At 43.2% G+C, this 24,274-nt stretch overlaps 2 protein-coding genes across 9 annotated transcripts in view; both read right to left on the reverse strand.

Annotated features, from left to right (window-relative positions):
- Positions 1-24,274, reverse strand: part of vamp3 (vesicle-associated membrane protein 3 (cellubrevin)) — a 298,514-nt gene that overhangs the window by 129,121 nt on the left and 145,119 nt on the right. The window lies entirely within an intron of this gene.
- Positions 1-24,274, reverse strand: part of LOC140543323 (calmodulin-binding transcription activator 1-like) — a 363,513-nt gene that overhangs the window by 111,828 nt on the left and 227,411 nt on the right. The window lies entirely within an intron of this gene.

The following is a 24,274-nucleotide window of genomic DNA, read 5'->3' on the forward strand; positions in this document are numbered from 1 at the left end:
ACTTCTGTAGAACTGACTCGTTCTCTTCTCACGTCCTTCGTTACTTTGCTCGTTATCCACTAACATCGACTGCTTTCAGAAAACTCATCCCAGGTTAACAATTATGGAGGTAATCTCCAGCGTCAGAGCTACTGGAGGGTTGAGGTGTGTGTGTGTGATTATTCAGTGGCGTTGGGGTTAAATGCAGCGGCCACAGAGATGAGATACACCGGGTCTGAATTTTCACTCTGGATGACACCTCAAGGAGATGTGCTGCACTGATCTACTTTTCTCAATGTACTTTACAAGCAGACTCAAAATTATTAGCTGTAATAGAAATCCCAGCATGAAAACATCATCAGAGTGGATGAAGTGCCCCTGCATGTGCAAACACACACAAACACACACACACACACCCAACTTGTATGCCAGTGGCTGCTGTCAGAGGGATTAGTTGTAAGTAGTTGTGCTCTTTTCATTGGCTGTGCCCATGGGCTGCAGGCTTGTTCTCTGGCCTGTTGCGGACAGCTTCTTCACTATCAGAAAATAAGATCAGCACACTCGCCTACAGCCGCCACACACACACATCCCCACAGCTGTTAGGAGAAAAGTTTTTTTAAAGACATCTCTGGGGCACACACAAACATACACAGAGACACAAACACGTACAGACACAACCATATGCACACACACACACACACACACAAACGTCCCCTGCTATCTCCGGTTAATGGTTCCTCCACAGCCTCACCACGCTTTCTCAGTCAATACCTGCTCTAAAGCCTCAGCACTAAGACTCCACAGAAAGACCTCTGGAGAGAGGAGGAACCGTTTAGGCAGGAGCGCGAGTGAATAGTAAGCCACGTTTAGCACGCCTCCGTCCCCCTGCCCCTGCAGGCTGGGGTGAGAATCCCTTTGCTCAAGAGACTAAACAGGACCTGGCCTGCGTCCTCCCTGTTTAATGAACTGACTGTTCGCTTGCTACCTAATATGTCCCACTCCAAAGCTAATGTACTAATGTTATGGCTGATCGCTGTAAATATGCTGACAGCTAGATGCTAGTTAGCAACGTTAAAATGGCCGATCTTACCCATCCGTCCTCACTGACTGATCTTTCATCTTACATCTACGCATTAAAAGATACATCATAAGGACAAAAGTATTGGGACACCTGCTCATTTACGCCTGGCATTAGGCATGGTGTCAGTGGGTACATGCAACAGGCTAACTGCAAATGAACACATCAACTGTGAGCTAATGCCTTAAACACAAACTAACTCACTAACCACAAACTAAAGCCCTCAGGCTAATGCGCTAACCACTTGCATTTATAATGCTAGCCACTAGCTTATGCAGTAACCACAAGCATATGAGGCTGCTTCGATCTCAAGTCTTGAATGTATTGTTCAGGGCTTGTGTGTAACGAATCGAGAGCACTGCACTGAACAATACAACGTGATGCGATATTCAAGCTCGCTACATCTCTAGTGTCTTGGCAAGAAGCTATTTCTCATTAGCTTAAAGGGGATTTGTGCCCAGCCTGTCCAACCTCAGAAACAGAAATGACATATGTTTGTGGAAAGCATGGGTGGATCAATTCTGAGAAGAGCTGAGGCAGCCAGGGTGGACTGCAACCCCTAAGTGCTTGGAGGAACAGCCTGGACCTGCCTATCTACCCGTCCTTCTGAGTGAGAGGTCAGGTTAGCCTGTCTGCCCGAAGGTCTCTCGAGTGTCTGTCGCCATGTTCCCATCAATGTGTTAGTCTGCGTCTCTGCCTACCTTTCTGTTAGCATAGATTGGACAACTGTCCATCTGATTAGAACAGAGGACTCTGAAGTGTTACTGTCACATTAAGAACTATAAGGAGCTTTAACAGAATGCAGAAGAAGTGTGCGCTGATATATCTGTGATGATTTGGTATATCACAATATGGCAAACCAGGATGGTTCATTTTCAAATAATGAAAAAATTGATTCTGTTGTAGTAAAACATAAAAGCCATGTTACTAATTTCTTAAAGCTTAAATAGGTGTTTATATGCTAGTCTTATGTTTATATTAGGGGTGCAGATCTGTTACTGGTCAAACTCACTGGATCGGAAAATGGAAGAAAAAACAATTACCCTTTACCCTAATCCACCACGTAAATGCATGGTTCAGTCCTACATGTCAGTATTTTAGACTTCATAACTCAGTAAATTACAGACAGATATGATATATTATTATTATATTATTATAATAGCTCTAATTGCAATCATTAAGTACATCCATGCTCAAAATATTGTCATATTTGTACAAATATCACAATTCTGTTAATATTAATCTCATATTTAGACATATTTGAGTAGCCTAGAATCTCCTGAAAATAACAAGACACGTGTGACTGTCTGTCAATATCAGTATCAGATATGAAAAGTGGCAACGTGACGTTACATCTAGTTTTCAAAAATGACCACATATTCAATGCTGTGAATTCCTGAATTTAAATGACAGCACAAAATCAACCAAACTGGATAATGCGTAAAAAGGTACCCTGAGGGAACAACAAGAACAACAACTTTATTAAGAAAAGGTATTTACCACCCAATCCTGTAGCGTGAAAAAATGTGAGTGCTTCCTTCCTGTTGAATAGATGGTTACGCCTCGCTTAGCAGTAATAACTGCAATTAAATGCTTTTTGTAATTGTTAATTAGTGTCTCACAATGCTGTGGAGGGATTTTGGCCATTCCTCCTTAACGCCTGTAGACCACTGGTGGGCCAAAAGTGTTATTACAAACTTCTATTAGCAAAGAACAGCCCCACCAGTTTGTACAGAAGTCCCCAGAAGTTACTGAATTAGACACCTGTGTAATAAGCCTTTCTGCATTAAGGGGTTAAAGAACTGCTTTGGCTTAGTAACATTTGCAGGACTTCAAGCATTAACTGACTTCAGGTCAGTTGGTCTGGGTTCAGGTTAAGATGAAGTTATGTTTGAACCTTCGCGAGGTAGACGGTTTTGTGTTCTTTGGGTCACTGTCTTGTTGCATACACCAACTGCAAATGCAAATTATGATAAACAGAATTGCAGTTCAATGATTTCTCACATATGGAGTAAAGCACATATCGGTGGACTTCATGATAGCTCCATGCAGCGACCAAAAGAGGCCGACCCCCCTGTGATTTTTATCAGATTATGAAGCATGAACACAGTATGAGTTCAACCGCGAGCCTCTAAGCCCGAGAATGCTCAGCAGGACACGGGACAGCGAGCACCAAGGACACCTCAACCTCGGCAAACCAGCAGTAAGACAAATGAAACGCTGCTGATCCAGTTTTGCTCGCTCGTAAGATGCCACGCTGTTATAATCCGTTTGAGACAAGCAGGGACGAGCGTCCACAGGGGAGAATCTTTCCCATGGGCCTCCGCTATCTGGGTCCCAGCGCTCCGTGATCCACGACCATGAAACTCACTTAAGCGCATCGGACGGCGGCACAAAAACTCCGGCCTTCCGAGCAGCTTTTTCAGGGTTAGACAGCTGAAGTTCAATCACAGCCATGCCATTTGGATCGGTTTCAGGTGAAGGAAACAAACAAAAAAAAAAATGGAAAGGGCCGGGTTCGCAGAGGGAGGAAATAAAAAAACACTTGAGGAGTTGCGTATTCCTTCATTTATGAGCTTTCCGAATGTCTTTTCGACTTGTGTTTTTCTGAAGCGGCGATGGGAAGCAAAACTCATATGAGCGCTAAAATAAGATCCGTCGCAAAACAAATGCCAGCAACGGGGCCAAAATAGATTCTGACAAGTGCATTAGCATAAAACGGGACGGCGCAATGTGACATGGTAAATGAATCAGAGTGGAAATACAAGCAGCCAGACGCTTGCTCTTGTTCTGGGAAGCAGAGATACATCATGCGGCGCTCTGATCCAAGCACGTTCGGAATTGGATTGAATTTTGGTAAGAACGCTGGGAGGGGGTGGCAGAGAGAGGCAGAGAGACAACAGACAGACAGAGAATGAGAGAAGGAGAAGGAAAGGGAATGTTAATGTCAATCTTTTTTCATTCTATATGTATATTTAACAGCGCCTCTTACGTAATAATTCCTCGTATTCCATACTCTTATTCTGTACATTTTTCCAGAGTATGTGAGCTGGAGTGGATGAGCGAGAAGAGATATGGAGTGAGTAGATGTATGCGAGAGACAGAGGGTGAGAAAGAGAGAGAGAGGCGAAGGGAAAATAGAGAGAAAAGGGAAACAGGTATCGTCTTTCCAAAAGGTCAGGCACTCTGCCTTCCCTCCTCACAAAAATGTGCTGGCCTTTTCAAAACATAGCTGGACCCAGCTGAAGTTTGCAGACAGCCAGCCAGCCAGCAGCACACAGCCAAGGCAAAAGCGTGGAGGTCAAGAGAGGAGACTCCAACAGAGTAGCTGGGAAAAGATCAACTTTCTACAAGTAGCCAATGGGAGTGCATAGGTTGGATATTTCCACATATCAACAGCAGACATACACAAGGGCTTAGTCAACTAAGACTACGACAAACCAGAGACTCAAGATTCCACTCAGTCTCACAGCCCAAAGACAAGTGACTCAACTGAGATTCACACCCTGGAGGCTTGAGACTCGACTTGAACTCACGAAACCTGACTCAGACTCGTGGAACAGTCTTAAAACTCAACTTGGCCTTCCATCCCAGACACTCAACAAACTTGCACCCAAAGACTCAACAGATTCAACTCAGACTCAAGCTCTAGAGACTCAGAAACACAACCTCACAAACTCAGATTCACAGCCTGGAGATTTCAAACTTGACTTGGACTCACAAAACCTGACTCAGACATGCACATGCACCCCAGTGGCTCAAGATTCCACTCAGACTCGTGGACCAAAGTCTTGAGACTCATCTCGGACTTGCACTTCTGAGACTTGACATAAACTTGCACCCAGAGACTCAAGATTTGACTTAGACTCACAACCCAAAGACCTAATATTTAAACACAGAAACTCAACCTGGATACAGACTAGCACCCCAGGGATATGAGACTCAACTTGGACTCAGACCCCACAGACCTGAGAGTTAACTTGACTAATTGAGACTCGACTTGGACGCACAAGACCTGACTCTGACTTACATCCCAGAGACTCGAGACTTGACTCAGACTGTGTGTAAAGATTTGACATGACATCACAGTTGTGAGAGTGTTGTAATTCATTCTAGATTTGTCTTATTTTCCTCTGATATTCGATCCAGCACTTTCTTTTGATATCGGCCAGATATGGATACCCTTTGATTCCAATATGCCCTCTCAAGTCTACGATAAGCGCTCTTTAACTAAGCTTGTGCTGTGGAAGTGGTTCATGTGCATTGCAGATAAAGAAAGATACAGCATTAACCAAACAGCTCATTGCGTAACAAGTCTCAGAAAGAGTACAGCTTGTTCTGACCCTTTCGATCTTTTGACTCTGCTCCACAGCTAACTGCCAGCCATAATAGCTAGTCGCTAGTTGCTTTTTTTTTTTTTTTTTTGCTCTCCTATTCGTCTCACCTCTGAAATCAATTCAGCAGGGAGGATTTCCCCTCATTACTCCCTGGAGCAGTAGGAGCATGGCCCCCTATTCCACCAACCTGGCCACAGCGGAACCAAGGGGCTTAGCAGGGATGGAGCCAGACTGCGTGATCGCTCTGAGTGTGTGTGTGTGTGTATGTGTGTAAGACTGGAAGGAAGGGAAACATGATATATAAAAAAGTAGAGAGGTAGAGATGATTGCAGGCACAGGGGAGAGATATACAGGACAACAAAATGAGAGTGTGCATGGATGTGTGCAAAGCGCAATCTTTTGAGAAGTATGAAAAGAGAGAAAGGGTGAGAGAGCATGAATCAAAAGTGGCTTAAAGCAGGTCACAGGTTTGATGTCTCAGCAGGATGGGGGAAAGATGTGCACCATCCGACCAGCAGATGCTGCTATGCAACAGCCAGACAAACAAAGGTACAATGAGTGTGTGTTTCTCTGTCTGTGTGTGTGTGTGTGTGTGTGAGACTGGCTTTTCCACCGGTTGTTTACGCGTGCATACCTTAGGGATACAGTTATGCCAAAGTGTACAATTTCTAACAGGCTGCATGTTAGTCCCATGGGGCCGCCCCTTTCAGACTATGTTTCACCCTGTAATTTCATTGGACGCGGCAACTAACAGCAGCAACGACCTTGACAGAAAGCTTTCTGGGCATATTTCACTTCCTCCTTTAATATGTGCAGCACCCCATTAACTGGACTCTCAAACACACACAATTGCACTCGAGGCGAAAGCTGAACACAGGAGCGGGCTCGCATTCTGCAGTCATGAATGCCCTTAGAATCATACCAGGTCTCCACTGCATGTGCAGGCCTGTGTTTCAGGGTGCAGTCTACACAATCTAAAATTTTCTACCAAAGGAAGAAGGTTTGCTTCTTCAGTTTAGCACTGATGCTATGAGGCTAATGTAGCTAACAAGCAAAGTCCTTGAGGAACGTTTGGAGGTTCTTCAGTTTGAAACTGTGAAGAAACCTCTTAAGATGCTTTGAGGAACCTTCGAAAGATGGGTTTTTTTAAAAGAAAGGGGTTCTATTTAAGGTTCCTCAAAAGCACCTTAGGAGGTGGTTATACTGTAAAACTCTCCCTGAACCATGCTGACCCCGGTGTTCTTAGGTAGCCTACCTGCTTATACTGTTATTAGTACTAGTCCAATGGGCAAGTCTAGAACATCCCACAAAGTTCCTGCTACCATCTCAGAATGTGGATGGTCAAAAGTATTGGGACACCTGCTCATTCGCTGTTTCTTCTGAAATGAAGGGTGCATTAGTGAAGGGACAAGTTCGAAGCCGACAGGTTCAGATTGTTTATCTGCTCTAGACAGTCCTATTCTACTGGCAGCGCTTCGCTACAGGGACTACACAGGCTCTGTGTCAGTGATGAGTGCAACTTCAAAGTAGCCATATGCATTCATTAGATGAGGTGTTCAGAAATATTTGGACATAAGCAAGTAAGTATGGGCTTTTAACACATAATCGCTTACAGATAAAGTTCAGGCTTCCAGAGGCTTCTGCTACTCTTGGCTTCTGCTAATGTGCATGCATGTACAGAATGTGTGTGTGTGTGTGCTTTTGTTTGTTTATTGTCTTCTATGGAGGACACTACGTAGGAGGTTTTTTAAATGAGAAAAACCCAAGGACATTACAGCACAGCACACAGAGCTGATGCCAGTGTGCCAGTGAAGCTCAAGGTGTCAATCCATCTGCTCTGCTTAATGTCATTAGCCGGCATGCCTCGCCAAGGCCCGAAGCCTTAAAAACAAAAGTTCCTTTCAATGTACGCTTCCAACGCGACCATATATACAGTATATATAGTGTATCGGGCTATTCCATTCTTTTCTGTGTGTGTGTGTTTGAGCGTGTGTGTTTGCATCCCTTAAAGAAAAGAAGCCCAGTATGTTGAACAGGAGGATGAATAATACACAAAGCGAAAGCTTTAACCAAGTAAGCACATCCCTTTCCTCCTCCACAGCCAAAAAGAAAGCAACAAAGTTGACACCACTTTTTCTCCCTCTGGCACAGACACATTATCTCTTTTTCTTCCCTCTCGCACCCACTGTGTGTACGTTGCCTCTCTCAGCGGTCCCTCTCTCCCTCTCTCTCTCACACACTCGCGCTTTCTCTCTTTCTTTCCTTCTCCCCCTCCTTTTTTTAGTGCGCTTCCATTTTGGTCTCCCACTCTCTCTTTACTCCCTTCATCACATCTGTTTCTCTCTCTCCTTCTCTCTCTCTCTCTTGCTCTCGCACGCTCTCGCTCTCTCTCCCTTTGCTTACCACTCTCACTTTCTGTCTTTTCTTTCTCATGCTGTAGGCAGGGAATATTTCCATATATTTCCATTCTAAACGAAGAGGGACTTTCCCTCAGGCAACCATCTCTCTCTCTCTCTCTCTCTCTCTCTCTCTCTCTCTCCCTCTCTCATTCTCCCTCTCTCGTCCTCACTCACTCTCCCACATATTTCCTTCGCTCTCTCCTTTTTTTGTGTGATGATGCCACGCAGGTTTAACTCCAGCTGTTGATAAAACAATGCCAGCGCGTCCCGGGAGCAGGTGACGGCACCAATTACTCTGCAATTACCTGGGTAATTATGCAAACGCAGGACCCGGAAGGGGGGAAAAAGGGGGAAGCGTGTGTATGTGTGTGTATCTGTGTGTAGAGTAGAATCTGCACTGAGAGAAATAGGGAGAGAAAAAAAAAGAGCAGGAGGACAGAGCTCATGGCCGCCTCCAGCGCTCTCCATGTGCCTGGGCCAGCGCTCCTCAGTGCCCAGTGCGCTAAAAACGCTACTAATGAGAGCGGCGAGTTGGTAATGGGGGGAGTAGAGGGAGAATTAGAGAGTCACTTCATCAGCTGCCAAACAGCTGGCGAGTGAGAGGAAAGGGAGGAGATGCATCTTCATGCTACAGCGTTCCCGATCTGTACTGAGGACGTTCAGGCGTTTGTAGCAGTGGACATGTCAGTCGTAGATGTTTGCCCAGCTCAAGGTTGTGGTCCAGCAAGCATCTGCTTGATAGCTGATCTTGGACGAGCTTCACGGCTGGACAGCAATGTGCCGATAGCGCTTGCTTTGCATGGTCACCTGTAGATCAGGGGTCAGAGCTGGTAGAAACAATCAGCTGGTTCGCTGAACCTGAGATGAACCAACAACCAATGTAAAAAGAGTTTACACTGACTACTGGCCCAATACAAAATACACTCTATGGACAAAAGTACTGGGGCACCCGCTCATTCATTGTTTCCTCCGAAAGCAAGGGTATTTAAAAATGTGTCCTGAATTTATCCTGCTTTCCTACTAGACATAAAGATTTGACTGCATTCAGTGACAAGAGCGTCAGTGATTTCAGGACGTTGGATGATCCTCACCCCACCTCATCCTCAACTAACTCCAAAAGTAATAAAAGCTTCAGCTGAAGTTCCACTAGAAGACTCCAATGCTGCATCACCTTAACCCTCAACAAATCATCAGCTTCTACATGTCTTTAAGAGACTTTTACTTACATGCCTATTTCACTGCTTTCAGAGACTGAAGTTTGGCTCCGCCTCTGCTGTTCCATGCTGCAGAAGAGAAGCTGCGAAGGTCCAGATGTTACCTGGGCTGATGAGGGGTCTATGCCAAAGACTTTAACTTGCAAATATTGTTTCTATCCAATTGTTAAGAGGTTTTCCTCTTGCCTCTGGAGTCTTCTAGTAGAAGTAGAAGGAGCACCATACATCATTCCATCATGTTGGGGTTGCTCAAGCTTTAACCTCAGTTGTAGCTGCGAGCAGATGATTGAGGAAGCATGTTCTGTTGTCCTCGGTAAAGACAGGACTGCTGCCTTGTTTATGCCAGACCCAGCCTGGGCCCAAGCCAGCAAAAACAGGTCTTGCCTTCGATCTGGCACCTCAGGAACAGATGTTCGTTAATGGGTCTAATATTGTGATTATTGCATAAAAATCCATGAAAAACCAGCGCAAACAAATCAGCTACTTCCAGAGGAATGGCAAAAGCACTCAAAGGAGCTCATGCCTCTTTTCAAGAAATTAGCAGATTATTGCAGTCTGCGGAAATCTGCATAAATGACGCGGACAGTTTAATTGAAAACTGTTTGATGCGTTTTATGCTCATGACACAGACATTTATGGCTGGGTCTCCTCGCCGACTTTGACATTTGGAAATGTACGAAACCGAAAGTTCATAAAACCATTTACTGATTTACTGCTGTGCATCAAAGCACATTCTGTCTTACTACAGGTTTTTAATTTCATACCCACTGCAGTAATTAGGACAAGAGTGTTTTTGGTCATTGGTGGATATGAGAGGAATGTCAGTGTCTTAAATTTATAAAGCATTACAGCAGAAATTACCCTCAAACTTACTGACATTTAAAAACCGAGAGTCTTTCACATATCCCTCAGGGCCAGAATTCCTTGGACATACACACTGTATCCAACTAAAATCCCTTACCCCCATATATTTGCACCCCACCAATAGAATCAGGACCAGTTACACAGACCACTATAATGAAAAGGTGTGGACAAAGGTCATGTGGGTAAAAAGTCCATGATTAGATGTCTCTGGTCCATATTGACCAAATCAGAGCTTTTGTACATACAAAATACACACAGGTCGGAGGCTACATCCGGGTGCATAGCTTGCTCAGTGGTGTAGCAGCTCCCTTTAAGCAGAAGTAAGAAGAAACAAAACAGACTGAAGCAAAACTGTAACAGTGTGTTTTAGGCTGACCCGGCCAGACCCAGTATGGGGTGCCAGTAATAAGTGGAGGTATACCCTATCTGAGGGCACAGTGTGGGGTTGCAAATTACAAAGGTAGTAGGGTCAGAATTTGGTGCCAACAGCATTAATCCACAAACCCAAACTGCCTTGTGTGAACAGTCCAGGTTGGTGGAGGTGGTGTAATGGTATGGAAATTTTACACATGAGTGGCACAGCCTATTGGAGCCTAGATTTTGCTGACCATGTTCATCCCTTCATGGACATAATTTACCCATCTTTTAATTGCTACTTCCAACAAAGCAGAAGTCTCTTATGCTGTTCTCATGAACATGACAATAAGTTCTGTGTTCTTTTATGTAATGGGCCTCTCCAAATCTAACAGAACACCTTTGAGATATGGCAGAACGGAAGATTCTCAGCATAAATGAGCTTCTGAAAAATCAGCAGGCATTGTGAATCCTAAAGGACTGATTCCAACATCCTGTGGAATCCATACCACGAAGAACTAGGTCCTACCCAGTTTTAGTACAGTTCTTAATGTTATGCTCTTAATAAAATGCAGAAAAAGGGTTCCACTATTGTTACAAGTCTCAGAAAGCTTTTCAGCACTGCATAGAACCCTTATTGATTAGAGTAGAGTATAGTCTTGAAAGGTAGATCAGCTAAATTAGACTAGACATCACTGCATCAGTGTAACTGCTAATTGCTTAGCTAGCTAGCTAACACCACTTCTCCTTTCCCCCCGTATTCAATTCCACAGCGGATGTTTTCTGGTAACCAGGAACACTTGTGAAATGCGAGGTGTTTGCTACTGAAACTACTCTAAACCCTGCTCTTGTTGGTCCCCTAAACCCTCAAATACCTTGGAGCCGTAGCCGAGCTGGCAATCTGCGACAAACATATTTAGCGTCAAGCAACAATTGCAGACAAGCAAAGAGGAAAGCAGGAGACAAGGGAGAAAAATATGCAAATTCGGGTGCGCTGTCACAGGCTTTTTAGGCGTCAACTTCGGCGCGTCGTATTTGGATTCGAGTTTATGCAAATCGACATATTTGTGCAGATGAGAGCAGAGGTGGATGGCACAATAGCGACTTTGCGGACGCCGTTGTGTGCAAATCCGTGCTTTAGCCGGAGAGGTCTTTCAAATTTGCCAAAGATTTGAATTAAAAAAAAGATACACACACACATATATGTATATATATATATATATATATATATATATATATATATAGTAGAAAATAAAGAGCGAATAGAGGCGAAGAGAAAACAGGAAAGCAGTGAGAGTTAAAGACTGGGTAAGAGAGAGGGAGAGAGAGGGAGAGAGAGTGATGGGCGAGTGAAAAGCAGGGGGAGAGATATAAAGCCCTCTGACACAGCGCTCCAAAGCCAATGTGTAGAAATTAATTGAGTGAAAGAAATCTGCTGTTTAAGGGTGAAGTGGGTTATGGGTAGCAGTGAAACAATTGTTTTCTGTCTGCCTCGGGCTGTGTATCCTTCATTCCGCCTTTCCCTGTCCGCCAGCGCTCTCGCTCTCTCCCTCTCTCTCTTCTTATGCTTTCTTAGGCTCTCTTCTCATGCTCCCTGTCTGTTTCTCTCTCACTTTTTTATCTCTCTCTCTCTCTCTCTCTCTCTCTCGTGGCAAGGCTCTGTATGAAGTGGCAGTGAAGGTGAGTAATATTGGAATACTGGTTCCTTAAGAGGTAAGAGAGCACCCATGGCAGGATATGCTAGATGAGCACAGCTTTGCCAATTTCAGGTTATTCAAGGCTTTATATACATTACCTGTGCCCAAAATAATTGGAGGTCTGCAGTGGAGCATAATCCATGGGGCCCTGGTCACTAACAAGCATGGTGCTCACCCGGACCTCCTTTTTGTGGGAGGCCTGAGAGGGTAGAGCATGCGTTTGCTGGGTGTTTGTGAATGGAACCCCTGTTTGATTGAGGGGTTTGTGTGTAAAGGTGGGGGTAACTTTCACAGTGGACATATTCATAATAGGTACATGCTACTACTTCTCTCTGTGTCAGAGGTTGTGCCTGTTGAACGTTTTGTTTGGACAAGAACTGTCTATATAGCTCACAAGGTGTAATAACCTTCGAGGTGAAGGTGTGGCCCACCCTGTTCTGCTGTTTAATGCCTTGGGTACACTACAGGACTTTTGAAGGTGTAGCAGATTATAAAAGACTTGGTATCTCACACTGCATCCCGACTGAATTTTGCTGAACACGCCCTAAAAAACATGTGTGCCTCGTGTTATTCAGGAGACGCAGATTCACACAGCCATTTGTGCGGACCCAAAACAGAAGAATCAGGAAAAACGGCTTTGGGTGAGGTCATGGGTGGGAAGATGAGAGAGTCAGCAAGGTCTGTTCAGACAGCAGAAGGAGTTGGAGGTGAGTAGCACAGCACATATTGGAGGCTACCCCTCGCACGAGGCAGATGTTGACTCCTTATGCAAATTTCTGTTCCACCTTAAATTGTGCTGCAGTATCGGATGTATGTACTAGCCAGAATGTAGCTGCTGCATCATTTAAGGTGGAACGTAAAGTTAAAATAAGAAACTGCCTAAAAACTGCACTTCTCATGCTCAGTTGTCATTGGCTATTGAAGAGACACGGGAAACACTACTGGATTACGTTCAGACTACACATCTGCAGACTACAGCCAACCAACACAGACTCAGCCAGACTGAGAATCAAGGCTAAAGGCTTAAGTCGTTAAGGTGCAGGTCCAATCATGCCTGAAGTTTCAGGCTGTACGGAGTGTCGGTGATGCTGTGTGTGCACAGTGATGGGCTGTGCATTGGTAACTTCAGTTGGGTATTTTTGGGTTTTTTTTGGGGGTGTAACACGGCCTTGGTTTTTGATGCATTAAAGGTTATTAGAGTCTCTCTCTCAGTTCTTATGCTCTCTCTTTCTCCCCATCATCCTTCCTATATTAATTTTCTCTCTCTCTTCTTGTTCTTGCTCTTCTCATGCTTTCTCTCTCTCTCTCTCTCTCTCTCCATGCTCTCTCCTCTCTTTCTACTCATGAGCTCTGTTCCTACCTTCTTAAGCTGTCTCTTGCTCTTCTCATGCTCTGTATTTATCTTTATCATCCTGCCTCTTTTAATTTTCTCTCTCTCTTCTTGCTCTCGCTCTTCTCATGCTCTCTCTGTCTTTCTTTCTTCTCATGCTCTCTCTGTCTCTCTCTTTCTCTTGTCATGCTCTCTTTCTCAATTCTTACGATCTGTCTCTCGCTATTCTCATGCTCTCTTTTTATCTCCATCATCCTACCTCTTTTAATACTCTCTCCTCATGCTTTCTCCTCCCCCTCTTCTCGTCCTCTGCACCTGTTTCTCTCTCTTCTTATGCTCTCACTCTTTCTCATGCTCTCTCTTGACCTCTTTCATGACCCTGCTTCTTTTAATGCTGTCTCTTCCTCTCTCTCTCCTCATCTTCCGCTCTTTCTCTAATCTTCCTTCCCTTTTCAGTGCGAGTTTCTAGACTTAGTCTAATTAATGAATTTAGTCTGTCTTCTCATGCTCTCGCTCTCTCTCTCTTTCTTCCCTGTGCAGTCTCTTTTCTTGCCTTCTCTTCTTATGCTCTCACTCCCTCCTTCTCCCTCTTCTCCCAGGCTCCCTCTCCCTCAATGTGTCTTTCTGTGTTTCTGCTTTGAAATTCATGTTGTTTATTCTGTCAGCTGACCCTGGTTCTCTCTCTCTCTCTCTCTCTCTCTCTCTCTCTCTCTCTCTCTCTCTGGCGTTCTAATCTTCACTTCTCCTCTTCCTCTTCATTTCATTCATTCTGTACTCTATCAGTCATCAGTCTGATTTAATTACGTGTCCATGTGTCACACGCTCCCCTCCATTTGGACAGTATGTGGTTGGTGTTTATGAGCACTTAGAATAAATGTATTCCAGGATGGGCTTGTTTTTTTTCCTTTCTCCCCCTTTTCTGAGAGCTGCCTTCTCAGCAAGTAATCTGCATGCGTTTGTGAGGGTATTAGTGCACGCATGCAAGCGTGACCTGAAATGTTTGCTTGTCGTGCCACCCGAAAAACACAAAGTGAAGAAGCCTGGAAAGCAACTCAATTTGCCGCCCGCTGGGCAAACGCTTGTAAGGCTGCCGGATCACATGACTCTGTGTATTAATCACATGTTTGTCGTGGGTGAAATTGCACCTATGGCTGCAGGTTTGGTGTGTGGGGTGGAGAAGGGTCTGCCTGACTGGAGCTCTGAAATGACTTTATTCAAATATGTACATCATCTCCACATCAGTTAAATATGCCACATCAGAGCGAGAGTGGTGCAAACTGGTGTGGAGGTAATGTACAGGGTTTTATCCAGGTGGAAATGATGCACACGTAAAGTACTTTTCACAACGGATGTTGTCACACAGCAGCTCTACAGAGATGTGGGTCCCAGCCTCCTTTGAGCAAGCCAATTCCCACGGTTGCAAGGACAAACTCCTTCAGAGCAAGAAGACAAAGCTTTGAGAGGAACCAAGTTCCCACAAACATTAATAGTCCAAATGCTATTATTTTAGTTCAACAGTGCTTTATCGACCTTACTGACTGCACCTACTGTCATTATCCTTACACACTTACACTACGCTGGAATTCTTCGCTTCGCATATTATATATTCCCTATTTAGAAAGCCAGGGTTAGAGTGCAGGGTCAGCCATGCTACAGAACCCCAGCAGCAGAGAGGGTTAGATGCCAGAGGCAGCTTAGCTGACATGGTTATTTAACCCACAACTCTGTGACCAAAAACTTGGTGCTCTAACCACTAAGGTGCAACCAGCCCGCAAAAAAATCCTCAGAGCCTTAGAAGGGCCCTACAATGGAACACCTCAAACACTGTTGTTCCTCCTTCAAAAGAACATCCAGCATAACCAAAACAGAGCTGGAAAACGGGCTAATTCCTAAACTCCTGTTATGCTACAGTCTTGACTAGTTATATTTACGCCCCCCAGATTTAGCACGTCAAAGCCCTAGTCAAAGCTGGCTGACTTGATGGCAGCTTGCGTAGAATATGGTGTTGTAGAGCAGCAGGAGAACAGCTCCTTACCTTCAGACTTTGCTTGCTATGGAAACCAGGCCTTGTGATCGTGGCTTTTCCTGTACCAGCACACAAAGCGCAAAGCGAAAGCTGGGGAAGCAAATGGGGGTCCATGCTAGGCTAAAAGCTAGTAGCTTCTGACATATTTTCTCTCAAATCATCTGCTTCCGGACTGTCACAGCTGGAGCAAACTGGAGCTAAATACACATCAGAAGGGAAAGCACTGGACACAACAAGAGGAACAATTATAGTGTGTTTGTTACAGTGTTAACCTATGCTATAATATGGGGATTCTGTTAGCTGAAGAATTGTTAAGAATCTAGTCCATTTATACTATTTAAATTGACTAGACTCTTAACAGAATCACTGCCTTTACTGAAGAACCCTTTTTTAGGAGTCTAGTCTATTGAAATAGCATAAAACGAACCTCTTGGCTTCTTGTGTTTAATATTGGCCAGTAATAATGTGTCAGCTGATAAATCAGCCTGGATGAAGAGTGTGTGTGTGTGTGTGTGTATCTTGGATCAAATCCGTGTAGCCCAGGCCCTGAAACGTCATGTTCCTTGTAGCATCAATTACACTGACGCATGCAATAAATTCCCAGCAGATAAGAAATGGTTCTGTGTACACACACCTCGCTCTCTTCCCTCTTTGAGCAGCACACACGCCTGTAGGAATGTGTACACACACTTCTTCCATTCTCTATCACACACGTCGCTCAATCACGAGGGCACACACACACCACCTCTCCACCGTACATGAACACCCACACACACACACACACATACACACACACTCACACACTCAATATTATACGTCAGACAAGGTACACACCACTCCGTCGATACTAGAAGGCCACACAAACACTCTGAAGGATAAAAGACGTTTTGGCCCCAGGCCAAGAGTGATCTCAATGCCTCCTTCAGCAGCCCTTGCAGGAAGAGAGTGGAGTATCGATCCAGTCTCAAGGCATCGTCTGCGTAATTGTGTGTGTGTGTGTGTGTGTGTGAGAGAGAGTGTGTGTGCTTGAGTCACATAAACCAAAACCTCCAACTCAGAGCTTTAAAATGGATTATTCAGCAAGAATAGCATATGAGGTAAGAAAAAGCGGCCTGTGTTCGCGGCTGAGGAGTGGGGGGGGGGGGGGGCGGGTGGAAGAAGATGAAGAAGATAAATGTAGAAGGTGCACACAAGCCCGAAGAAGCAATGAAAGACTAAGAGCAGGCACTCATGAAGAGGGAAGCTGAAGGAAGGGACGAGCTGGTTCATGTATTCTTCAGCTGGCCTCTCGTCTCCTGTGTTGCTGTGGCTGTTGGCCTCTCCGTATCGACCCCACCAGGAGATTGCTCCAGTTGCACCAAGAAGGCCGACCAGGCAAACCTCACACTTTCTCCACTGAGTCATCATCGGACAATGGCGACTGGCGACTGATGCTACGCTTATTGAACGTAACGCAGCGGCAAATTACCTCTCCAGCCTTTACGATGTAAATAATGCAGAAGCCGCGTAGGCCTCCAGTGCGGATAAATAATCTATACACGAATGGAGTCGAGAAGCAGCGGGAGGAGGCGTACGTCCATCAAAAGGGCCTCCCACCGCCACGCCATTGATTTTCACCCGATCAATTATTGAGGGCTGCCGAACGGCAAAAATTTCTAAATCAGATAAGAGGCTAACGTGGACAAGATAAGAACAGAAAATCTAGCAGAATGTATATTGGAGACTATGGTGATTTCACAAACGTAAAAAACGTTTATTAAGGTGTTCACTTTTTGGCCTACCCTGAAACTGTGTCAAAATTGCACAATAAACAGAATAGACATGGTCCAAAATGACTTCCGTTACTGTCGAAAGTTGAGAGGGTGTTTTTCTTCTCCAGTAAAGTTCAGTAAGACTTTGGTATAGAAAGATAAAGTAGATGGTAACTCCTCATTATAACACTGCCATCCATTAACTGATACTACTATTATATACTACTATATACCACCATTTACTAATCATGGACTAACCAGGTATTTAGAGTTATTCCTACATTAATGTCTAGAGATGGAAAATTCAGGTCCAGAAAGTAAAAATCTTCCATTTTGTTCTGCCTCGGCAGCTCTGCTGCAGCTCTCTATCTCTCTCATTTATATCTATTTATATTATTTCATAAGACTCCTATACCTTTTATGCCACAAAAATATATTTTTTCATCTTCATAAATAACAAATGCTCATGTTTTACATGACATCTGAGTTACATGTAAATAATCTGAAACATTTTTGCAGTCTCTAATCTAAAGTAAAAAATAGTATGTACATATGAAAAGTCATTTACAAAGATTTTATACAAAAAAAACAATAACCACCAAACAAATAGAAAAATGCATAAATAAATAATAATAATAAATAAATAAGCAACTACCTAAAACAAAAAAACCAAACAGGAAGCAAACACAAGGAAACGAAGCCAGGTGAAGACTACAACATGACAGCTACTGATCCCAAAGACAAGACCAGAACCACTTGGGAAAGGATGGGACACAACCGAAACACAGAACACAACAATGTTAAAGAAGGACCAAAATACGGGTCAACACAAGCGTGGGTGGAGCTAGGAAAAAAAAAAAATATTTTTTTTTAATGAGAGGGGTGTATTATTTATTTTCTAATAATGCCCAACCAGTTGGGATATAATGGTTGACAGAAACAGCCACACCCAAACAAACAAGAAGGTCAAAGGCAGTGACTAGACAGTTCACACTGACTTTAAAGTGAACTTTGTAGAACTTAATATTAAATAACATTAATTATTTGTAGAACTTAATAAGTAATAATTCCCTAATAAAGTAATAACATCCAGAAATGTAATAAAAATGTGCAGTTAAGTGAAAAATGTAATAAAGCCTAGTAATGTAATACAGGGTCTTGTCTGTTAATGTTATTACATTATTGGGGGTTTTGGGGTTTATTACACTTTTAAATGAGTTCAATGTTTTGTTAGATTTAGGGAATTATGGAATAATTATATAATTGGATAATTATTACAGTATTGCTACAAACCTTTCCTGACGTTTCATACTGTAAGTAAAAACATATATATATATATATATATATATATATATACACACACACACATATATATGTGTGTGTATATATATGCAAAGACCTTGACAACTTAAAAATCCATTTGACAGCTTAAAAAAAGTTTTATTTTTGTTTGTTGTCAAGGTATTTTAGGCCTTTAAAACATATGTATTCATTAGTATCCAATACAGTTGTGCAAACATCCTAAAGTACCATAAATTCTGTCTTACGGCAATGCGCTAATTCAATGTTATAAAAGTACAATATTCTATAATAATGTGTCGGCCACATGATAATGTGTTAATGTGCCCCATGCTAAAATACACTGATTCAGGTGCTTATCCTCTATATACTGGAATCTGAGATAAAGAAGGGTGATGTTCTAGTCATAGTGGGCTTGCTTTTTCAATGTTGCTCATACTTACACACAGTACTTTATTCACTCCAGGCCGTGTTGAATTCAGAGCCTCTTCCTGAACAATACAATTCTGTGTTTTTACAGTGCTAGTATTCACTACACTACACGTCTGTCAAATATCAAACACATTATTCATTAGTAATGTCAGTACTCATGTACTGAAGACTACCGCCAGTCAAATTTCTTAAAAGACAGAAGTGTGTTTATGTCTGAGTGTGTGTACAATGCAGAGCAGCTCTCTTTCCTACTAGAGAGCACATGCACACTACCAAAGAGCACATGCAATCTGTGCTTAGGGACCTGGTGTGTTAGCCTGCATGTGCATGTTTTCACTGTAACCTCATGAACACAAATAAATAAATAAACAAGGAAAAAAGCAAACAAACAAAACAACAGACAAACAAAGAAGTCCATAAAAAATTTAAAATGACATCCTCGCTGGCTCTTCTCTCTTTTTGAAATTTTATATATGCCCTAAAAAAGCTGTTATTTCACTTGTGTTGTTTCACTCCTCTTGCCAGTATTAGATTTGACAAATGTATAATATTTCATTTCATGCCCACGAAAAGCCGGAGGTGAGTATGAGCGAGAGGAGGCCGAGGGAGGGGGAAATAGAGAAAAGGGAGAGGGCGGAGAGAGCAAGAGAGAGAAAGAGAGAGAGAGATAGAGAGAGAGAGAGACAGAGAGAAAGTGTGAGTAAACACACGGTGACAAACGCAAGCTGACAGCCTCAGGTTTTTATCGGCGGCCATGTTTTTTTTGTTTTTTTTTACCCGGGTCTGGGATTTCCCGACGGCTCTGATCTTAATCCACAGTCTTCTTCTCTTCTCTCATCTCTTCTCCTCTCTTGTCTTCTTCCATCATCTCTTCTCATCTACTCTCATTTCATGTCTTACTGTCTATTCTCATCTCATCTCTTCTATTCTATTTTTTTCATTTTTTGTCTATTCTCTAAAGTCTCTTCTTTTCTGTGCTCTTCTCATCTCCTCTACTCCCATATCTTCTCTATAGTCTCTTCTGTGCTCTTCTCATCTCATATCTTCTCTATAGTCTCTTCTGTGCTCTTCTCATCTCATATCTTCTCTATAGTCTCTTCTGTGCTCTTCTCATCTCATCTCTTCTATTCTCATATCTTCTCTATAGTCTCTTTTCTTCTGTGCTCTTCTCATCTCATCTATTCTCATTTCTTTTCTGTAGTCTCCTCTGTGCTCTTCTCATCTCATCTATTCTCACATCTTCTCTATTGTCTCTTCTTCTCTCTTGTCTTCTTCCATGATATCTTCTTATCTACTCTCATCTCATGTTTTCTTTTCTATTCTCATCTCATCTCTTTTCATATCTCTTCTATTGTCTCTTTCTATTATGTGCTCTTCTCTTCTAAGCTAATCTTTTTTATTCTCATATCTTCTCACCTTTTCTGTTTTCCCCTCCCCCATCTCTGCAGTTCTTATCTCCTCCTCTCTTCTTTACTCTTGTATTGTATATAATTCTCTTTTCCTCTTTCTATACTGTCTGAAAAATCACATGTGGTGTGCGAGACGTCATCAGTTATACACATGTTTCTGTATATGTATTGACATTCAAATAATTGCTCTGTGTGTGTGGAAAGGTCTATACAGAGGGCCTTTTTAAGATTCTCTTCCCTCCTTCAGTCTGCCACTCACTCTCACTTTGTCTGGCCTTCGGGGAACTCCTCCATGGCCGCCTGAATCATTGACACAGCTTCTGCTGGATTTGGACTTTATTTCTCTCTCTCTCTCTCTCTCTCTCTCTCTCTCTCTCTCTCTCTCCCATGCCGGGGACTCTGAGCTTCATCCTCCTACCTGCCGTGTGTCCCTCATTCATTTCAGATGAGATTGAGAAGAGACTTGCTGATAGATAGAAAGAATGAAATGGAGGAGGAAGTGCGGAGATAGTGCTAGAGGTCTACACTGACTCATCTAGTCTGAACTATTGCTTGGACAATGACCTTTGGGGATGTGAGCATACTTGGGAGCATTACATGTGATAGAGGGAGAGTTCTAAAGAGTAGGATGGGTAATCCAAAACTGAGAAGGGAAATTAGAAATCAACAGTCTTCTTTTGGGAACTCTGATGACCTTTGCTCTTAGCTTGACTCTCCATAGCACAGTCTGAGCTGCATTTGTATATAAATATTGAATACATGTATTCAATTCATATTCATATTTATTGGTGTGCAAAAGCCTCTGTAAAGCGCCTTTCTATGAGCAAACAAAGAATGATGGCGGAAATCCACAACTTTTCATAATCAGAGCATCGACTTTGTTGATTATCTGCACTTCTTTTACTGACCTGAGGTCAGATTTGTTACGTCTCTTAGAAGGGCTGGAAAACAAGGACTGTATTTGAATAAGGTTCCTTGGTTTCAGCAACAAATTACACCAAACATCACTTGAGATTATGCAGACTCCAACACGTCTGAATGATTTCCAGCCCCAATTAGGTCGACAAGGTCTCTGGTGCCGAACGTTGGTCTGTCACTGTCAAAAACGCTAAAAACAAGATGATTCGGTAAAGATTTCTGCCCACCGCAGTTATGGTGGATGATGAAGAATAATGAAGTCCTATCCTCTCATTCTCTCTTCCTCTCCCTCGCTCTGTCTCACTCCCTCTTTCTCTCCAGGCTGAGCAATGGGTGTCCTTTATAGTTCTGCACTCTCCTCTAGCCGTTAGCGGCCATGCTAATGGCCCTGATTTATTCCTGTTGGTTTAGCCAAGGAGTCTCCAGGCGACCAGAACAGCTCACACAGCTCAACCACATCTGTCACGAGCTCCATCTCACACACTCACAGGTCGGCGTGTTGCGTGTGAAGGTGGCAGCGTTTGTCAGTTTGAGCGTGGCTGAGGGTGCAGAGAAGGCATGAAAGAAGCACGGCATGTAAAGGAAGGAGTAGTAGCACTCGTCAGGTTTTTTTCACGACCTGCGTAATTGAACTAGGAGGCTGCAAGGAAGTAGGATACTGTTCTGTACTGGCCCTTTAAAAGCAGGACAAGACTAATATATCGAGCATGAATAAAACTGCATAATTCAGTATAAACCCAATAAAATAATAATATTAAGGCTGTTAATAACAGTAATAGCAGGATCCTTGCATGCTGTATGTTGGCATCTGAGACTGTAGCCCTTTGGCACCTTCAGCAGACTACGCTGGACAGTGATTATGGGAGAGTGAGAGGGTACATCCACAGTTGAGACCCATTGAATATATATATATATATATATATATATATATATATATATATATATATATATATGCGCATCTTTGATTGGATCATGCAGCCACTGATGTTGTTAGGCCTGTCATGACTTATCACACAATATATGGACCTCAATCATTGTTGCTGACCTCGATATTGCATATTGTGTTTACCTGTGTGTATTTTAACAGAGACGTTGATTTTAGCCAGCTGCACTATTTTGTCCTCTTGCCTGCTCTCTGTCTAAAAGGCGAAGATGAGTCTGTGAGCAGACAGTGACATCTATCATATAGGAAAACACATTAATGCAAATGCATCGATGCAATTGAATCAACCCTCCATACACAGAGCGGGTTGTGGCAGGCACAGATCGGCGCACTTGTGAACTTGTGAACGGGGATTAACTGCCGAAGTTTACCCATAATAGTGTGGAGTACAGTCTTGCTGATGCTGTAGTCTTTCACACTGAGGAAAGACTATGGGATAGAGGAAGGGGCTCCAAGTGGTCCGGCAGTGCTGCCACCATGACCCTTCAATTGCTCGTTTGAATAATGGTTGATGCTGCCTGCCATGGTTGATCAGCAGCTGGAGCCCAAGAGAGCACAATTAGGGAAGATGGTTCTCTGTCACTTCAGTGTGATGGTGGTTGGCACGGGCGCCTGATGCATCAGAGCTGGGAACAAAGCACTTTCCTCCTAACGTGCTGGTTGCCATGTGACGTCGCATTGGCAGCAGTATTGGAGGAGGCATGTGTAAGTCCTCACCCTCCTAGTGTGGGGAGCTTTACATTTGATAGGGGGTGAGTACAAATGAATGGGTTGGGTATTTGGGTAATCTGAAATTGGGAATAAAGAAAGAGAACATACAATATATTCCTATTCATATGTTTGCTTCTTTAAAAGGCTTTAATTCAAAATCTAAATTTTAATTAGGCACTAATTACAATTTGGAGCAGTTCTCTCAAATCTGACCTAGTCTCGTTAGGCGAGACAATAACAGTCAGACACTGAAGATCAATAAATGAATAAACTAAATAGTGTACGCTCCAAAGGGGTGCATCTAGAGGTTGTGCACTGGTTTGTAGCAATACAGTAATTTTCTTTTTTCCCTTCACTTCCTCCTTCTGTCCAGGCCACTTTTCCAGCAGAGAAGACCACTGCACCCAGTCCTTCTCTGCTGGAATTGGATTTGCTCTTCACAGCGGTTTAACAGGACTTAAACAAACAAACAAACAAACAAACACACACACACACACCTATATTGAACATCAGTTAACTCCACTATGTCTTCATTGGTCAAACTGTGTAAATGTTACAGTGCTGAATGGACAATGACAGCAGTCCTCTGTGTCTAACTGAACACTAAGTGTTAACTCCAATTAAACTCCTATTAAAGAATTAAATAAGCCTATTTCAACATGAACACTTATTTGCTAGTGCGGACCACATCCTGAGGTGAAACGGGAAGGCGGCTTGAGAAGTGTTTTGACCAGAGTCAGCTTGTGAGGCCTCATGTTGAAATAGGCTTTGTTTAATTGGTTTATTTTTTGACGTAGTATCGAGAATCGTAGAATTGAACTGATATTGGCACAGACTACCAAAATTCTGGTATCATGACATCTCTAATTAAAACTAGGCTGCAAAAACACATTTTTTTAATTTACGGCTTTGTGATGTCACACAAAACAACATCCACAGCAGTTTAGCTCCACCAATTTTCACCAGTTAGTGTTTCGGCCTGGACTTAATTAGGTAATTATATCATTACACACAAATGTACTGCACTGTACTGTACACTTAAATACCAACCAGTGTTAATGCTGCTTTGGCTGTTTTCACAGCTTCTCTGGTCCTCCCAGGGTTGCCAGAGCTAAATAGATAGTGATATGCCGTAGCTCTTTATTGGATCGCATACTGAGAAAGAGGGAAGGAGAAGGGAGGGCAAGGGCAGGACGGGCAGGGCTGGCGGAATGGGAGCAGAAGGGAAGCACGAGAAGGCCTCAGTTAATCGATTTTCACCCTTCAATAAGTGCTCTGGTAAACAACAGCAGAGGTCAATAAAAAGTGACCAAGATGAGGCTTTATACTTTTTCATTTGAACTTATCCATCCGTCTCTCTCTCCCTCTCTCTCTCTCCCTCTCGCGCTCTCTCACTCTCACCTCCTTCTCTGTGTCTCATTCACTCAAACACACCCGTAGGCTTTTCTGTCACTGCTTCTTCCACAGCGAAAACAGACAGAGTCTGTCTCCTCAGGCTCAATGACTCCCTCGCTAATGTGTTTTAGTCCTTTC

Source organism: Salminus brasiliensis, chromosome 21 (genome assembly GCF_030463535.1).
Source record: "Salminus brasiliensis chromosome 21, fSalBra1.hap2, whole genome shotgun sequence".
Taxonomy (NCBI): Eukaryota; Metazoa; Chordata; class Actinopteri; order Characiformes; family Bryconidae; genus Salminus; species Salminus brasiliensis.